This window comes from Macaca mulatta, chromosome 14, assembly GCF_049350105.2.
Source record: "Macaca mulatta isolate MMU2019108-1 chromosome 14, T2T-MMU8v2.0, whole genome shotgun sequence".
NCBI classification, from domain to species: Eukaryota; Metazoa; Chordata; class Mammalia; order Primates; family Cercopithecidae; genus Macaca; species Macaca mulatta.
In genome coordinates this window covers 37,742,783-37,761,564 of record NC_133419.1, presented here as the reverse complement: position 1 = coordinate 37,761,564, position 18,782 = coordinate 37,742,783, and the positions used below count along the sequence as shown (strand labels likewise).

General features: G+C 39.0%; 1 long non-coding RNA gene across 1 annotated transcript in view; it reads left to right on the top strand.

Moving 5' to 3' along the window:
• Positions 1-18,782, top strand: part of LOC144334556 (uncharacterized) — a 151,448-nt gene that overhangs the window by 16,501 nt on the left and 116,165 nt on the right. The window lies entirely within an intron of this gene.

The window sequence follows — 18,782 nt, the reverse complement described above, 5'->3', positions numbered from 1 at the left end:
TTTTTTTGAGGCAGAGTCTCACTCTCTTGCCCAGGCTGGAGTGCAGTGGCCGGATCTCAGCTCTCTGCAAGCTCCGTCTCCTGGGTTTCTGCCATTCTCCTGCCTCAGCCTCCCGAGTAGCTGGGACTACAGGTGCCCGCCACCTTGCCTGGCTGGTTTTTTGTATTTTTTAGTAGAGACGGGGTTTCACCGTGTTAGCCAGGATGGTCTCGATCTCCTGACCTTGTGATCCGCCCGTCTCGGCCTCCCAAAGTGCTGGGATTACAGGCTTGAGCCACCGCGCCCAGCCTAATTTTGAATTTTCTAATAGCCACATTAAAAAATGAAAAGGGAACAGGTTAGATTAATTTGATAACATATTTTGTTCAGCCCAACATATTAAAAAATTAACATTTCAACATGTAATCAATGTAAAATGAATAATGAGTGTTTTTCATTCTTTTAAAAATATTATTTGAATTTCAGTATGCATTTGACATTTATAGCACTTCTCAATTTGAAGTAGCCACGTTTTAAGTGCTCAGTAGCTGCAAGTGGCTAGTGGCTACTATATTGGACCTGACAGACCTATATACTGGACATTGGCTTTTACTGAGTGAGATAGCCAATGGAAAGGTTTTTTATATACCAAGTTTTAAATTTAAAAAAATATATACAGATGGGGTCTCACTATGTTGACCAGGCTGGTCTCAAACTCCTGGCCTCAAGTGATCCTCCCATCTCAACGTCCCAAAGTGCTGGGATTTACAGGCATGAGCCACCATGCCCAGCCCAAATGGAAAGTGTTGGGGAGGGAAATGACATGACTACTCTTTTTTTTTTTTTTTTTTTTTTTGAGATGGAGTTTCACTCTTGTTGCCCAGGCTGGAGTGCAATGGCACGATCTCAGCTCACTGCAACCTCTGCCTCCCGGGTTCAAGCGAGTCTTCTGTCTCAACCTCCCAAGTAGCTGGGATTACAGGCATGCGCCACCATGCCTGGCTAATTTTGTATTTTTTTTTTTTTTTTTTTAAGTAAAGACGGGGTTTCACCATGTTGGTCAGGCTGGTCTTGAGCTCCTGACCACAAGTGAGTCACCTGCCTCGCCCTCCTAGAGTTCTGGAATTACAGGCGTAAGCCACCATGCCTGGCCAGACTACTCATTTTTAAAATGCCATCCTGACTGCTCTGTTGAAAATAGGCCGGGCGCAGTGGCTCAAGCCTGTAATCCCAGCACTTTGGGAGGCCGAGACGGGCGGATCACGAGGTCAGGAGATCGAGACCATCCTGGCTAACACGGTGAAACCCCGTCTCTATTAAGAAATACAAAAAAAACTAGCCGGGCGAGGTGGCGGGCGCCTGTAGTCCCAGCTACTCGGGAGGCTGAGGCCGGAGAATGGCGTGAACCCGGGAGGCGGAGCTTGCAGTGAGCTGAGATCCGGCCACTGCACTCCAGCCTGGGTGACAGAGCGAGACTCCGTCTCAAAAAAAAAAAAAAAAAAAAAAAAAAAAGAAAATAAACAATGTGGGAGTAAGGGGGCAGCAGAGAGACCAGCTAGAAGGTTAGTACAGGTCAAAGATGAAGGAGAGAGTGGGGTAGACTGGAAGAAGTGTGACATGTTGAAGGTAGAACATGTTGAAGATTAGGTTTTCCAGATGGATTGTACAGAAAGAAAGCAGTCCAGGGTGACTCCTGGATTTTTAATCTGAACCATTGGAGGAATTGGAAGAATAGAGCTGCCTTTAGGTGAGATGGGGAGGAATGAGATCAAGAAATTTTAGAGAAGGCAGAGATCAGTAGTGCGAATTTTGGATTTGTTAAGTTTGAGTTTTCCATTAAACAAACAGACAAAAACCACAAACAACAAAAAAATGAAGATAGTTTCTGATAGCAACATGTGTCATGAAGAAAAGAAAATAGCCATAGAGTGACTGAGGAGGAGTTTCTTATACAAGCTTGTCAGTGAAAGCGTCTCTGAAGAAGGGACATTTGAACTGAGTCCTGAGTGATGAAATGAGGCCAGCCAAACAAAAATCTGGAAGAAAATCATTTTAGCTAGAGGGTACTACAAAGATAAAAGCTTGGAGGCAGGAATATCTGAGAGACAGAAAAGCAGCCAATGTGTCTGAAGTGGGTAAGATGGAGAGGCAGGCAGGGGCCAGTCATACAGTGCCTCGTCAGTCACAGTGAAGGAGTCTGGATGCTATTTTATGCACCAAAGGAAGCCTTTGGGAGGTTTTAAGCTAGACATAGCATGATCTGATTTATGTATTACAAAGAAAACTCTGGCTCCTGGATGGCGCATGGATTTGTATTATATTAATTATTATTGCTATTATTATTACAGGAGACAAAAGTAGAAGCAAAGAGAGCAATTAGAAGCTTTTACACTAACTGGGCAATACGTTATGGTTCTTTCCACTACACAGCTCTTCCTCTCTTGCCTCTAAGTCTTTCCTTGATTTCAGGGGATTTCTTGAGGGAGACAATGTGTATTCTTAGTCTCTGTGCCCTCTGACATGCCCAGCATTATGTCCTGCCCACAGCAGAAGGCTCAGTACGTATTTTTGAGTGAATTATATGGCTCTTTTCATCAAGGCGGAGGAGCACATTTTAAAAAAATATGTATTTGTATTTCTTGTACATAGCATATTGTCTGTCCCATAGTTAAGACTCAATGAACATCTGTTGGAGCCGGGCAAGACCTCACTTCAGATAACCAGTTTACTGAGAGAGATCATTGGATAGGCAGAGGCAGCAAAGAGGGTTTGGGCTTTGCTAGTGTGGAGGGTGGGAGGAAGGCAGGGAAGGTGGAGCATGTTGAGAGAAGAGAGGTGGATAAAGTCACCCAGCTTTGAGCAGGCCAAGGGTAGATTTGGTCTACATCTTTTTTTTTTTTTTTTTTGAGATGGAGTCTTGCTCTGTTGCCCAGGCTGGAGTGCAGTAGTGGGATCTCGGCTCACTGCAAGCTCCGCCTCCCGGGTTCACGCCATTCTCCTGCCTCAGCCTCCTGAGTAGCTGGGACTACAGGCGCCCACCACCACACCCGGCTAATTTTTTTGTCTTTTTTAGTAGAGATGGGGTTTCACCATGTTAGCCAGGATGGTCTTGATATCCTGACCTCGTGATCCTCCCGCCTCGGCCTCCCAAAGTGCTGGGATTACAGGCGTGAGCCACTGTGCCCGGCCTGGTCTACATTTTAATTTCAAGCTAGCCTGGTTTCATTGATGGTGATGTGATCCCTATGTGTGGGAATAGCCGAAATGGTTTGATCACCATGGGACCATAATCCATTACCCAAAGCCTTCATTAAGCAAATAATTCTGTTCAACCTCACACATAGGCCTACAGGAATTTGCCATCTAGCACCAATACTGATGCTACAAGTCCCAGCAAACACAGGATGGCAGGCCAAATTCAAGCTTTCTGGCACTCCTTCTCTTCTGGCTGAGACTGATGTCCTCAGGCCTAATCTCAGGCTGGCAGAGAGTTAAGTGCTGGGCTGAGTCTGTGCTTTACTGCATGTGCTTGCATTTGATTCTGTCCAAAAGAGGTCTGTGGACCAGAGGGATGACATTTGGCATCAAGAAAGTAACCCAGGTGTCTGGCTCTTTTTCAGTCCCAAAGCCTTATTCTTTTCCCTCAAGTCTATGCAATCATTTGGAATCCATCACTCATCATCCAGAGGTTTCAGTGCCTTTAGATTAGGGATCTACACCCGTAGCTGATGATCCACTGGACTACCACACTTGGCACCTGAACAGAGCCAACAGGACTGTTTACAAATTCGTTGTTAATTACTGTGTGTAATTACACTAGACCCAAGTTTGGAGGGAAACACCCTACTCTGTTGTTTTATATATGAATTGTGTATATGTTTTTAAAAGCACACCATTTTTACTTTCTAATTAGGCTATGGGGACTTGGGGTGGAAACTGTCGTTATTTAATCATGCTTTTTTCTGGGGAGGTGAGGAGAGGAAAAAATTTTCCTTTTTCTATCAACAATTGCTCTCATTTCTGCATTAACAGGGTGGAAACTTGGTTCCTCCCTCATCCCCTTTAGGCAAAGAGTCCATGGCTCAGATTCATAAAGGTTGTTGATTTTGACTTTGGGTTGCCCTACTCTGTTTTTCCCCACCTTTCATGATACCTAATACAATACATAAGTCTTCCTAGCCAACACTCCCTAAGGGTGGGGTAAGAAACACAGCCCATTAAGAAATTTTTTTTAAAGCTTTGAGTAATCTCCTTTTTATATTCACCCAAATAAACCAGGTTGGTGGCATATTCTCCTTTGTTTTTACATCTGAGATGTACTTTAAGTAGTGCCAGAATGAATCACATTGCTTGTGTTCTTGTACCCAGCTGCAAACCATGCCAGGCTCAAGCCCAGGAACACAAGATTGCATGCAAGCAGAGAGGGTCACTGGTGTCTTTTTTTTTTTTTTTTAGACGGAGTCTGGCTCTGTTGCCCAGGCTGAAGTGCAGTGGCTGGATCTCAGCTCACTGCAAGCTCCGCCTCCCGGGTTTGCGCCATTCTCCTGCCTCAGCCTCCCGAGTAGCTGGGACTACAGGCGCCCGCCACCTCGCCCGGCTATTTTTTTGTATTTTTTAGTAGAGACGGGGTTTCACTGTGTTAGCCAGGATGGTCTCGATCTCCTGACCTCATGATCCGCCCGTCTCGGCCTCCCAAAGTGCTGGGATTACAGGCTTGAGCCACCGCGCCCGGCCACTGGTGTCTTATCTACTCCTACTCTGCTAAAAAAATTGCATTTATTTATTTATTTATTTTTGGAGACGGAGTCTCGCTCTGTTGCCCAGGCTGTAGTGCAGTGGCATGATCTCAGCTCACTGCAACCTCTGCCTCCTGGGTTCAAGCAATTCGTCTGCCTCAGTCTCCCAAGTAGCTGGGACTACAGGCGCCTGCCACCACGCCTGGCTAATTTTTTTGTATTTTTAGTAAAGACGGGTTTTCACCACGTTGGCCAGGCTGGTCTGGAATTCCTGACCTCAAGTGATCCTACTGCCTCGGCCTCCCAAAGTGCTGGGATTACAGGTGTGAGCCACGGCGCCCGACCAGAAAATTGCATTTATTATATACTGCCCCATCCCCATGGAGAACTCTTGGCATTCTAAAATCATTGTTGCCCATCTTTTCCTTCCCATTGAGTCAACATTTCCCCTTTCCCATCCTTTTCTCATTCCTACTTCCTAGCTTTACTATCTCCTGTATAACCTGCTGAGCCTCAGTTTCCTCAGGAGTAAAATGGAGATAATAAGAAACACCTGCCTTACCAATGTCACACAGCTATTGAGGATCAAATGAGATAATGGAAAGGAAAGTGCTTTATTTCTACAAATGTAGGCTATTGTCAGTGTCATTTACTTACTGTTCTTCATTAGCTAGCTACATAGTCTAGATTACCTTGTTGTGTTTCAAATGTGGAAGGCTTGCTGTTTCTGGTAAGTTGAGGACCATTTCAAAGCCTCAAGAAAATGATTGGAAATGAATCAATGTAAGAACATTTTCTTGTTGGGTAGTTCATCCAATTTTTATGTATGCTGTTTGTCTTCTTTTCATTTGGATATAGGTTGCCTTCAGCTCCCAGTACTGTGAAATAAGAGGCAATAATTATAAATCCTTTGGAGATTAAGCATTTCCATCCTCATAGCTGCTGCTTAAAATTTGATTTCCCCTTGATTTTCAATAAAAGGAGGATAACAGAATGTTATTCATTCTAATTATAAACCAACAGGAATTCTAGGCATTACTTTACAAATAGCTGCTTTCATGTCAGAATAATGAGTGTTGAGAGGAAGAGCTCTGAGCCCTTTACTATATTCTTTGTTTTCATTATTTTTATACCTGTAAGGAAGATGGACACATTGAGGGATAGAGACTCCACAGAATTGTTGTCTGAGTTGCGACAGCTTTTCACCTTCTTTTTCATTACCACATGTAACATATTTTCTGCAGGCTTTGTAAAGAAAATAATTTAAATCTATGTTTACAATTTTCACACTGACTTTAACTTATTTTATTTTTGGTTGGTGTTCACTCTGGGTATTTGAGGGTTTTAAGCTGTCTGCAAAAAGCTGCGATCTTTGTCTCCAAAGAATATTTAAGCCACTTTTGCAGAATCAGAATGTGTTAAGCGAAGCCCATCTTTACATAGGAAAAAGTAAAAGGAACTAATATTAATTGAATGTTCACTACATGCTGGGTCTCCTGCCAGGCTCTTTACACATATCATTTTATATAATCCTCATAGCAACTCTATATTATATGATATTATCTACATTTTTTTCACAAGTAAACTAAAGTGAGCAAGTTACATTATCAGAGTTTAAAGACACCTGTGGTATATCCCTATGAAAAACCTAATTCACTATGTGTTCTGGTCTATGGCATTTACATTTTTGAAACATTTTATCTTTCCAAAATTGTAGTTACTTCCCCCTACCTTGACAGATTCCACTGTTTTTGATTTAAAAAAGAAAGTATCCCCTTCATCTGCAAAGTATAAAGATTTAGTTATATTTGAAAAGTTAAGTGCAAATCTGCAAAAATGCTAAAATAATTTATTCATAATTCAAATGGAAAGATAAAATAATATATTAGTGCTACTGTATACATAATTTTAAGCTGATTTAACACTTTTCTTAATTACAATTTACATTACATACCTCAATATGCGTTCTGTGGAGTTTTTGTTGTTGTTTGTTTTTTTTTAATTCTCTTGAGACAGTCTGTCTCTGTCACCCAGGCTGGAGTGTAGTGGCATGATCTCAGCTCAATGCAGCCTCTGTCTCTTGAGTTCAAGCGATTCTCCTGCCTCAGCCTCCCAAGTATCTGGGAGTACAGGTGCGGGCCACCATACCAGGCTAATTTTTGTATTTTTTTAGTAGAAACGGGGTTTCACCATGTTGGCCAGGTTGGTCTCGAACTCTTGACTTCAAGTGATCTACTCTCCTAGGCCTCCCAGAGTGCTGGGATTACAGGCGTGAGCCACCATGCCAGACCAGCATTCTGTGGTTTTAAAAGACAGAATACAAATAGTACTTATACTTGTCTTTTATATAAAAGGATTCTCTGGGGGAGAAGAAGGGGGGAATGAGTTCCTGGTGGCTGGGGAACTAAAACCGTGTACAATGAGGAAAGTGTGCTGAGGAAATACAGAGACCATCTTCTGGTCTGCAGCTTTCATCACCAAAGCTCCATCAGTGTACATAAATGCCTCTCTGCTGGTGGGAAGGTTGTATGGCCTTTGCCCAAGGAGACTCCCGGATGGGATTTGAAGCCTTCTATAGTTAGGGTTACCTTTTTCAGCCAAATCTAAACCACTTAAAAATAAAATACCACTCTGAGCACAGGGTGATCACCCCCTAAAGGAAACTTGCAAATAATATGAGCACCAATAAGCGAAAGGGGAGAAAAGCAAATGGAGTCTTTTCAATTGTTCTTTCAAAGGGAGAGAAAACTATCATTCTTTGGACGAATTCTTTACAAATGACATTATATATTTTACATCTCATAAAAATTCTACAAGGAAGTTATAATTTCCCCAATTGTGTAGATGAGAAGTAGCTAAGAATCGTGTTTAGAGTCATGTGGGGGCCCAGATTCAAACCTAAATTGGTCTGGCTTTTTCCACGTTATCAATAATTCCTTGTTGAAGGAACAATTACCTGGATTTTCTTCACTGAAGAGTTATCAAATACAATAGAACAAGTATCTTTTAAAAAATACGAAAACAAAACATTTCTAGTCAATTGTTGGACTTCTTTTGAAGTTCTGGGTTAATATCAGGCAGGCCTTTTACTAATGCATTTTATTTCCTTCTGTCTGCCACCAGCTGGAGCTACTGTATAAAAGCCAATCATTTTGAGTTCAAAGTATAACTCTGCAGTATGAAGGTAGACTACTTTTGCTCCTAAACAATTTGAGAGTAAATTATGAGGAATTAAAGATTAAGAAATGCAGCGTCATAGGTGGTTAAGTAATTGCTATTGATCACTTACTAGTTATGTGATTTGGGCAAGTTATTTTGACTGTGACTACCAGTTTAGTTATGAAATGGTTACGACTACCAATCTTGTGGGGATCACTGTAGGGAAAATTAAATGTTAAGAAATTAGTAAGGAGCCTCCCACATAGTATGTACTCCACATGTGTTCATTAGTATCATTGGCAGTTATTATTACTCATTTTGTTATCAGTATCACAGCCCCAGGGATGCTCAATTCATTGTAATTACAATTCATATTATTACTCATTGTCGTGTGCCTGGCATGTGGCAGGTGCTACTTGACCTCCCATTGCTCAGTGTGTGATTTTTGGGTTTCAGTGTGGTGGACTGTAGGATGTCACCCACACAAGGAGGCATTCTGCTTGGATGTCAAAGGAAAGGAAACTGTGAGAGGCATTTTCGAGGTTGACTGGGTCATTCTGGGTAAGAGCAGTATTTCCCAATATATGTTCTGTAGGATTCTTGTCTCACATGGATCAAATAAGAATGAGAGATATACCATATATATCCCCCACTTCAGGGAGCAACAGTGCATGTAAGTATATTTAAGGCTCTGAAAAATACTGTGAGAATCAACCCTTCTTCTGTTTATGCCTAATCATAAATGATTCCTCCATTTTCTCCATTAAATTAAAAAAGATAATATGTAATATATAAATTTAGATATACGTAGGTATTCATTATTTCATATTATAGAAAAATATGTTGAGAAATATGGCTTTTAACTCAAATTTTGTGTCTTTTTTCCACTCAAATAGTATGAGAAAGACATCAGTGTTTTCCTCTTTATTAGCACCACCTTTGGAGCCATATAATTTTCTGGAGCACTTATTGGCTCACTGGTTTGAGACACAGCAGTTTTTACATGTGTATGATTTGCCACAGCAGATTTTATTTCTAGTTTTTAGTATCCATTTGTATAATATCTGAATTAAAAAATTCATCCTAGTATATTTTTATAATTGTTAGAATAAATGATCTTTAAAAGGTGTTTTCTTTTTTTTTAAAAAAAAAGCAAGTAAAATTGTGAGGTTGTAATGCAGAAATAATTGTGAATTTTGGTTAAATTTACTTGCCTTCCATTTAATGCTTTTTGTCAGGTAATCTCTACTAATTTGACATCAAAAATAGCATTTATTTGGTTAATATGTTCACCCTAAATAATACATTGTTGATAAAGCAATTATAAGAGAGCCCAGTAATACAGGAGCTGGTATAAAAACTGGAATATATGACAATTCTTTCTTTTCTGAGGGATAATTTGAGGGAAACCTTGTCTCATACCTATATTTACATAACCCAGCGTTGTTTGTATGTGAATGTGTATGTGTGTGCTGAAATAACCTGTTTACATGCTAGAAACACCCTCATGGTAATGGTGGCATAGTGGATAATTGTTTTCATCAGGATTTTTCTTGAGAATAGGCTGCTAGCAAGTGCTGTATGTGACAGAAACTTTGGCCAAAAATCTGTATTTATAACCATATCAATTTCTTATATTTTCTTGGTCATTTTAACTTGCTTTTCCCTCAGAATTTAATCAAGTCTTTTAAAAAACTATGGCAGAGTCACTCCCATTCCTGAGACAGTTGGTCAGGAGCTTTACAGAAGGATAGATACTCCATTGAGGTTAGAATGGTGGTGGATTGGCGGTTAGACCACAGAAGAACCCCTGGGGGAAGGTAAAGGCCTGGGGATAAAGACATGGCTCTTTTTATTCTGTCATCCTTCTCTCCTTGTAATCTCAGCACTGATGAACCATTAGAATCTCCATGGAAGGTTTTTAAAAATCACATGATGTCACCTGAGGACATTTAAGTCAGAATGTCTGGGAGTGGACCCCAAGATTAGTGTCTCTCAAAGTCTTCTTCAGGCTTGAAAGGGTTAAACCTTCTAGATGATCATCAGTCCTTTTGTGTCTTCCTCCTAAAAATTTGAACAGTAGTGACCTATTAGAAGTCAGGAGTTGGATCTAAACCGAGAAAGCATCTGTGCAATGTACTCTATTTCTTTGTGTAGCTTCTCCCCACTCCCAAGTCACTCCTAATATTTCCATTATAGATTTAGACACAGAAAACCCAGATGAAGAAGCTGCATGCTCCCGATGGGATGGGATGATATTAGTAATGGGAAGTCTTATTTCTGAATTGAATTTGAATGCTGGGAAAGCATATTGGCTAATGTTTCAGTCCTTTGGTTGAATTTGTGTCTTTGACAACAAATGCTTGTGGTTGAAGTTATACAATTTTCATCTCTTTCCATTTCCCCTCACTGGGGCAAGCTTCCTCTGTGTATTTTTTCCTCTGATGGGAAAGAGCATCTGCAGCTACTTTTCTTCTTAGCCAATAGACTACCTTCTTGTGAGTTATAAAGAGGATAAAATGTGAATCAGAAGCCAAGACTAGAACCCTTCTCCTATGGACATGGTCTATTCAGGAGTTAATTTTAGAGATAAAAATTGGGAACACCAGTTCAATAATAATAATAATAATAATACTAATACCTTACAACTGTGTACCTTACAAGTTAAAATACCTTTTAAAACACTTTCATATTTGTCCCTTTTCTCTTGAGCATTCCAAAGAGATTGACAGGACAAATACCAATCGCCTCATTTTAAGATTAAGAAACACAGATGCTGTGACGATAAATCAGTTCCCCATGATAACATGGACAGGGACAGAAGTCGGACTAATAACTGGTTCTTCAGTAATTACCCACCTTGAGCAGCTCTGAAGGTCATAGAGTAGACCAGTGGTTCCCAAACTTGGCTGCTTACTAGAATGGCATGGGAGGATTATAAAATAACACAATTATGCCAACTTGCCTCTGGGGCTCTAATTCAATAAACCTAGGATGGGGCTCAGGGAATCTGTCATTTAAAATAATTTCTTCATAGTTGTTCTGAATTTTGATTAAACATTAGAATTACCTGGCAGGGAGGGGCTTTAGAAAATCCCATTGGAGAATCACTTGAGCCCAGGAGGTTGAGGCTGCAGTGCACTGTGATCATGCTGCTGCACTTCAGCCTGGGCGACAGAGTGAGACCCTTTTTCAAAAACAAAAACAAAACCCATTTCCCAGATTGTATTCCAGAGAAATTAAGTTAGAATCTCTAGTGCTGGGACCCAGGCATCAGAGGGTTTTTAAGTATCTCCTGGTGATTTCAGTGTGGAACTAAGGATGAGAAACACTACTATAGACTAGAGCTGTACAAACTCTGTTTTTCAGGATTTCAGCACAGCAAGTAGGAAAAGACAAGAGTAGAATTGTCACTTGTCTGGAGTAAGAAGACTAGGATTCAAGTCCTGGCTCTGCCTCTTGGGAATGTCACTTCATCTCTCTGAGTCTCAGTTTTTTATTTCATCAAATGAGGAAAATGAACAGTACATACCTCTCAGGGAGGCCATGAGTGTTAGATGGGATAATGCAGGTGGAATAACCAGGCACCATACAGCCACCAGCTATTCCTGCTATTTCCCAAAGAACTCCATTAAAGATTGTGTGTGTGTGTGTGTGTGTCCCCCTAGATGTTCCCTTTGTTCAAAGTTTCCACCCTCAACCTTACATGGAGTTAGACTTCTAGGGCATGAAACACAGCTCCAAAAGTTTTCACTAATGAAAGGTTTGGAAATTAAAGGAATGTCCTTAAGTCTTCTTTTTGCTGTTGCTATTGGCATGTTTAGCCCTCTGAACCTTGGAGTTATGAATCTGCCAGTTTGCTAAATGTATACTCAGAAGGGCAATTTCATTTTCAGAATACAAGAACACTTTAGCTATTACTATTCACCCTCCCCATTGCTCCTTTCTAGCTCTTTGAGCTCCCCTGAATGTGCCCCCAAGCACCTCTTGTTTATTCCCATTCAGCAAATTAAGGAAGGTTCTAGTATGTGTTTCTTATTCAGCAAATGCTGAGTTCACTGGAACTCAGGCCTGCTGGAGAACAAATTAACCCATACTATAAACACCTACTCTCTTGCCTGACAATTTGTACTGGTTAGAACGGAATTTTCTAATATTAGGAATGGTGGTATGAGGATCATTTCATAACCACAAACACAGCAAAAGCAATCATGAAATTATGGATGACTCATTGTCAAAGGAACACTTGGATCATTTTGAGCAACCCCCTAGGTTGATCAAATAAGGAAACTTCTGCACCAAACTCACACTGTGCCATTAGTCTTCTCTGTAATTGATTGTTATTGCCAGATTTGTCTCCACCACATCAGACCTATTTTTAAACCTCTCACAATTGCCTTCTCACTAAGTAAAATATTGTTTTTGTGAGCACCTTTCTATTATTTCTTATGTATCTACTTGTTTCTTTCTTAAACTAGACAGTGCATTGAGGACAGAGATTACTTCTTATTTATCCTAAATAAAATAGTACCTGGTGCACAGTAGGTTCTAGTACATACATGTTAAATGTACCATAAATCGTACATTCTTTCCCAATGAAAGGGCTTGTTTCTAACAAGCTAAGGAAACTAAGATTTGCTTTGTATACCACTTCCTCTAGGGTTCCATGAACAAAGAAATTTTGCCATGATATGTACACATATATATTTTAGAGAAAGAAAGGAGCGGGGAGGGAAAGGGAATGGAGAGGAGGGGAAGGGAGGAGAGAGGAACAAAAAGAAGGATGAGAGAGATAATACTAAGTTCATGATACTATTTTAGGTTGTTGGGATACAAAAATGAACAAAACTGCCCAAAATACTTGCTCTCAGAGTTTCCACTAGTGTGTGTGTGTGTGTGTGTGTGTGTACGCACATGTAATGAGGAAACAGACAAAAACAAAAAAGTAAATAAGTACAATATAATAGTGTTAGATGGTGATCAATGCTATAGAGAAAAATAAGTTAGAGTAAGGGAATAGAGAGTGCTGGATGGAGTGGGCTATTGGATTTTCAAATGGAGTGGACAGGGAAGGCCTCGCTGTGAAGATGAAACTTGAGCAAAAACTTAAAGGAGGTGAGGCTGAGAGTCTTGAAGCTATTTGGATGAAGAATATTCCAGGTGGGAGAAATAGGAAGTGTAAAGTCTCTGAGGTGAGAGAGAAATTCAAGAGTTCCCGGGTTGACACAGGCAGTTGGCCTGGAGTGGAGCAGTGCGGGTTAAAGTGTAGGATAAGAAATCACGGGGGTGGCTGGACAGCTGAGTGGCAGTGTTGGGAGAGCTTTGGAGGGACCTGTTAAGTCATTGTAAAGATCAGCTTTTACTCTGACTGAGATGGGAAGCCATTGAGGCATTTGATTTGATTTAAGGTTGAAAGGGTTATTTTTGCTGCCAGGATAAAAATGGTGGGTGGGAAAGTAAAGAGGGAAACAAGAAAATCAGTTAGGAAATTATGGTAACAAGACAGGTGTCTCAGACCATGATAATAGAAGAGGAAATAGTGTATGTGAAAGAATCTGAATAGATGTTGAAGACAGAACTAATAGAATTAACTCTCAGATTGATCATGAGTCATGGGAAAGAGTGAAAAATTATCCCAAGTTGTTTGATCTCAATAGCTCAGTGGATGGATGGAGTTGCCAGCAATTGAGAAAGGGATTCCTAAAGAAGAGGTTTTGAGGTAAAGAGGAAGATGATCTATCTACCTATCTCTTTCTCTTTCTGTAGCTATTTATCTATTTATCTATCTATGCATATATCTAGCTATCTACGTACCTACCTGTCTGTGTCTTTCTATCTAATCAGCTGTTTTATATATGAGGTATTAAAACTCAAGATGTTAGGTATCTGGCTGAAGATCTCATAGCTAACATGAGTGATGTTGGGTTTGAAGTGAAGTATTATGGTATAGACTTCAAAATCCCTACTTTCCCTATCCTACCAGATCTTTTTCCCATATCATTGCTTTTAATCTTCACAACAGCTTTTATCCACATTTTAAAATTTAAAAAACCCTAAAATTTAGAATGTTTACATAATTGGCCTAAGTCATGCAGCTAGTAAGTGAGACAGCAGAGATTCAAACTTGGTTTCTGACTCCAAAATTTATATTATTTTTTTTCACTTTTATTTTAGGTTCAGGGGTACATGTGCAGGTTTGTTATATAGGTAAATTGTATGTCACAGGGGTTTGGTGTGCAGATTATTTTGTCATCAAGCATAGTACCAAATAGGTAGTTTTTTATTCTTACCCTCCTCCCACTCTCTACCTTCAAGGAGCCCCAGTGTCTGTTGTTCCCTTTTTTGTGTCTATATGTACTCAGTGTTTAGCTCCCACTTATAAGTGAGAACATGCTGTATTGATTTTCTGTTCTTGTGTTAGTTTGCGTAGGCTAAAGGCCTCCAGCTACATCGATATTATACTGTAAAAGACATGATATTGTTCTTTTTATGGTTACATAGTATTCTATGGTATATATGTACCATATTTTCCTTATCTGTTCTACGATTGCTGGGCATTTAGGTTGATTCCATGTCTTTGCTATTGTGAATAGTGCTGCAATGAACATATGCATGCTTGTGTCTTTATGGTAGAACAATTTACATCTTTCAGGTATATAAGTAATAACAGGATTTGCTGGGTCAAGTGGTAATTTTGTTTTAAGTTCTTTGAGAAATTACCAAACTGCTTTCCATATGGCTCAACTAATTTACATTCCCACCGGCAGTATATAAGCATTCCGTTTTCTTTACAACCTCGTCAGCATCTGTTATTTTTTGACTTTTTAATCATAGCCATTCTGACTGGGTGAGATGGTATCTCACTGTGGTTTTGAATTGCATTTCTCTAATGATTAGTGATGTTGAGCCTTTTTTCACATGCTTGTTGACTGCATTTATGTCTTCTTTTGAAAAGTGTTTATTCATGTTCTTTGCCCACTCTGTGGGCTTTTTGTTTGTGGGGTTGTTTTTTGCTTGTAAATTTGTTTGAGTTCCTTATAGATTCTGGACTTTATTGTCAGATGCATAGTTTGTGAATATTTTCTCCCATTCTGTAGGTTGTCTGTTTACTCTGTTGATAGTTTCTTTTGCTGTGCAGAAGCTTTTTAGTTTAATTAGGTTCCATTTGTCAATTTTTGCTTTCGTTGGTATTGCTTTTGGCATTTTTGTCATGAAATCTTTGCCTGCTCCTATGTCAAGAATGGTGTTGCTTAGGTTGTCTTCTAGGGTTTTTACAGTTTTGGGTTTTACATTTAAGTCTTTATTCCACGTTGAGTTGATTTTTGTATATGGTGTAAGGAAGGGGTCTAATTTCAAACTTCTGCATGTGGCTGGCCAGTTATCCCAGCACCATTTACTGAATAGGGAATCCTTTCCCCATTACTTGTTTTTGTTGATTTTGTTGAAGATCAGATAGTTGTAGGTGTGTGGCATAATTTATAGGCTCTCTATTCCATTCCATTTGTCTATATATGTCTGTTTTTGTACCAGTACCATGCTATTTTGGTTACTGTAGGCTTGTAGTATAATTTAAAGTTACATAGTGTGATGCTTGTTGTTTTGTTCTTTTTGCTTAGGATTGCTTTGGTTATTTGGGCTCCTTTTTGGTTCTATATGGATTTTAGAATAGTTTTTCTCATTCTGTGAAGAATGTTATAGGTAGTTTATAGGAATAGCATTGAATCTATAAATTGCTTTGGGCAGTATGGCCATTTTAATGATATTGATTCATCCTATCCATAAGCATGGAATGTTTTTCCATTTATTTGTGTAAACTCTCATTTCTTTGAGCAGTGTTTTGTAGTTCTCCTTGCAGAGATCTTTCACCTCCCTGGTTAGCTGTATTCCTAGGTGTTTATTCTTTTTATGCCTGTTGTGAATGGAACTGCATTCTTCGTGTGGCTCTCAGTTTACATGTTCTTGGTGTATAGGAATGCTACTGATTTTTGTACCTTGATTTTGTATCCTGAAACTTTGCTGAAGTTGTTTATCAGATCTAGGAGCTTTTGGGCAGAGACTATGAGGTTTTCTAAGTATAGAATCATATTGTCTGCAAACAGGAATAGTTTGACTTCTTCTGTTTCTATTTGGATGCCTTTTTTTTCTTTTTCTTTTCTCTTTCTTTCTTTCTTTTTTTTTTTTTTGGGGGACAGAGTTTCACTCTTGTTGCCCAGGCTGAAGTGCAATGAATGGTGCAATGTCGGCTCACTGTAACCCCCACCTGCCAGCTACAAGTGATTCTCCTGCCTCAGCATCACAAGTAGCTGAGATTACAGGCATGCACCACCAGACCCAGCTAATTTTGTATTTTTAGTAGAGATTGGGTTTCACCATGTTGGTCAGGCTGGTCTCGAGCTCCTGACCTCAAGTGATCCACCAATCTTGACCTTCCAAAGTGTTGGGATTACAGTTGTGAGCCACCGCACCTGACCTGGATGCCTTTTATTTCTTTCTGTTGCCTGAGTGTTCTGGTTAGGACTTCCAGTACTCTGTTGAATAGGAGTGATGAGAGAGGGCATCCTTGTCTTGTTCCAGTTTTCAAGGGGTATGCTTCCAGTTTTTGCCTATTCAGTATGATATTGGTTTGGATTTTTCATAGCTGACTCATTATTTTTACATATGTTCCTCCAATGCTTAATTTGTTGAAGGATTTTAACATGAAGAGATGTTGAATTTTATTGAAAACCTTTTCTATATTTATTGAGATGATCATGTGGTTTCTGTTTTTAGTTCCGTTTAGGTAGTGAATCACATTTATTGATTTGCATATGTTGAACCAACCTTGCATCCCAGAGATAAGGTCTATTTGATTGTGGCAGATTAGCTTTTTGATGTGTTGCTTGGTTTGCTTTGCCAGTATTTTGTTGAGGATTTTGCATCTGTGTCCCTTAAGGATATTGGCCTGAAGTTTTCTTTTTTAGTTGTGTCTCTGCCAGTATCAGGATGATACTGACCTCACTTAGAGAGGAGTACCTCCTCCTCAATTTTTTGGAATAGTCTCAGTAGGAATGGTACTAGCTCTTCTTTATACATCTGGTAGAATTTGGCTGTGAATCTGTCTGGTCCTGAGCTTTTTCTGGTTGGTCAGCTTTCTTTCTATGAAACTGTCCCTCCTATTATTTATGCCTTGCAAAAAGGTGGTAAAGATTACATGTATGTAACACACCCAGCATATACAACGTCTGGTGCATAGTATATTTAAATTAAATGATAGCTATTACAGATTAATGTAGATCTCATTTGTGTATATTGTGCTTCTACCTAAGGGAACTATAAATTCATTAAAATATGAGACTTAATTGTTTTGTGGTCTCAAGGACATCAGAAATATTTATTATTTATTGAGTATGTACAACTACTATATTTCCATAATAATTAGAAATAATAACTTTTTAAAAAACAAAGACGATAGCAACCACAAAAATCATTTATTGAGTGAATCATGTTGGGTACAAATGAGTATATTGTAAAAAGTGTACCATCAACACACCTACAATGTTTATCAGTATTTCCTAGTAGAAGAAACATGAAAGTAGGAGCAGGTAGAACTAAAGAATGCTAGTGTACACAGGGCCATCAGATGCCTTTTAGTAAAGGAGGTCTAGAGCCTTGCAGAAGAGCTTCCCACCCTGTGCAGAGAATGTGTTGCCTATTCTTTGCTTTCTGAAAACTCTTGCCTATTACCACTCTGTGATTAATTCTGTACTAGGCTGTCTGGAGCTTTCACATTTGGGATCATTTTGTTACCCTCTCTCAAATAATTTGATGGGTTCATTATGTCACAAATATCAAATATCTTACATGCAAATGTAAATCCGATGCACCCTCAACTCCAGGCCTGAGTATTTTTTCTACCACACAAAGTTTTTTGCAAAAATTTAAAAAATTGATAGCATTAAATGGTTACCTGAGAAAAGAAGTCCTCAAATCCTTCACTTTAAACAACTAGAAAAATAAAACTAAAATAAACCCAAACAAGCAGACATAAGAATATAACAAAGACAAGAGTGGAGAGCAATGAAATTAAAACCAGAAAAACAATGGGAAAAAAATTGATAAAAACAAAAGCTGATTTTTTGACATTAATGATATTATCAAAACTGACCAAAAAAAGAGATAAGCCATGAATTACCAATATCAAGAATGAAAGAGGGGGTACCACTATTCCATAAACATTAAATAGATAATAAGGGAATACTAAGAACAACTCTATAGATACAGATTTGAAAACCTAGAAGAAATTAAATTTATATTAATTAAACTTAACTTTCAGTTAAAAGTTTCCAAAAAAGCAACCTTCTAACTCAGATGGTTGCACTGGCAAATTCTACCAATTATTTGTGGAAAATTAATACCAATTCCATACAATCTCTTCCAGAAATAAGAAGACATGAGAACACTCTCAATTTATGAGGCCAGCATTACCCTGATGCAAAAGACAGCATAAGAAAAACAATCTTTTAAACACAACCAAATATACTTCATTAACATAAATGCAAAAATCTTCAGTAAAATATTAACAAACTGAATCCTTAAACATAAAAACAATAATATACCATGACCAAATAGAGATTGTAGTGGGAATATAAGACTGGTTCAATACTGGAGAATTTTTCATTGTAGTCCACCATATTAACAGTCTAAAGAAGAAAAATCACATGATCATATCAATTGTTGCAGGAAAAGTATTTGACAAAATTCAACATTCATTCATGATAAAGACTCTCTGCAAACTAGAAATAGAAACTTTCTCAACCTGATAAAAGGCATACACAAAAACTAACATCATTCTTAATGGTGAAAGACTGAATGCTTTTTCCCTCAATTTAGGAATAAGGCAAGGATATTGATACTTTTTGTTTCTCTGTT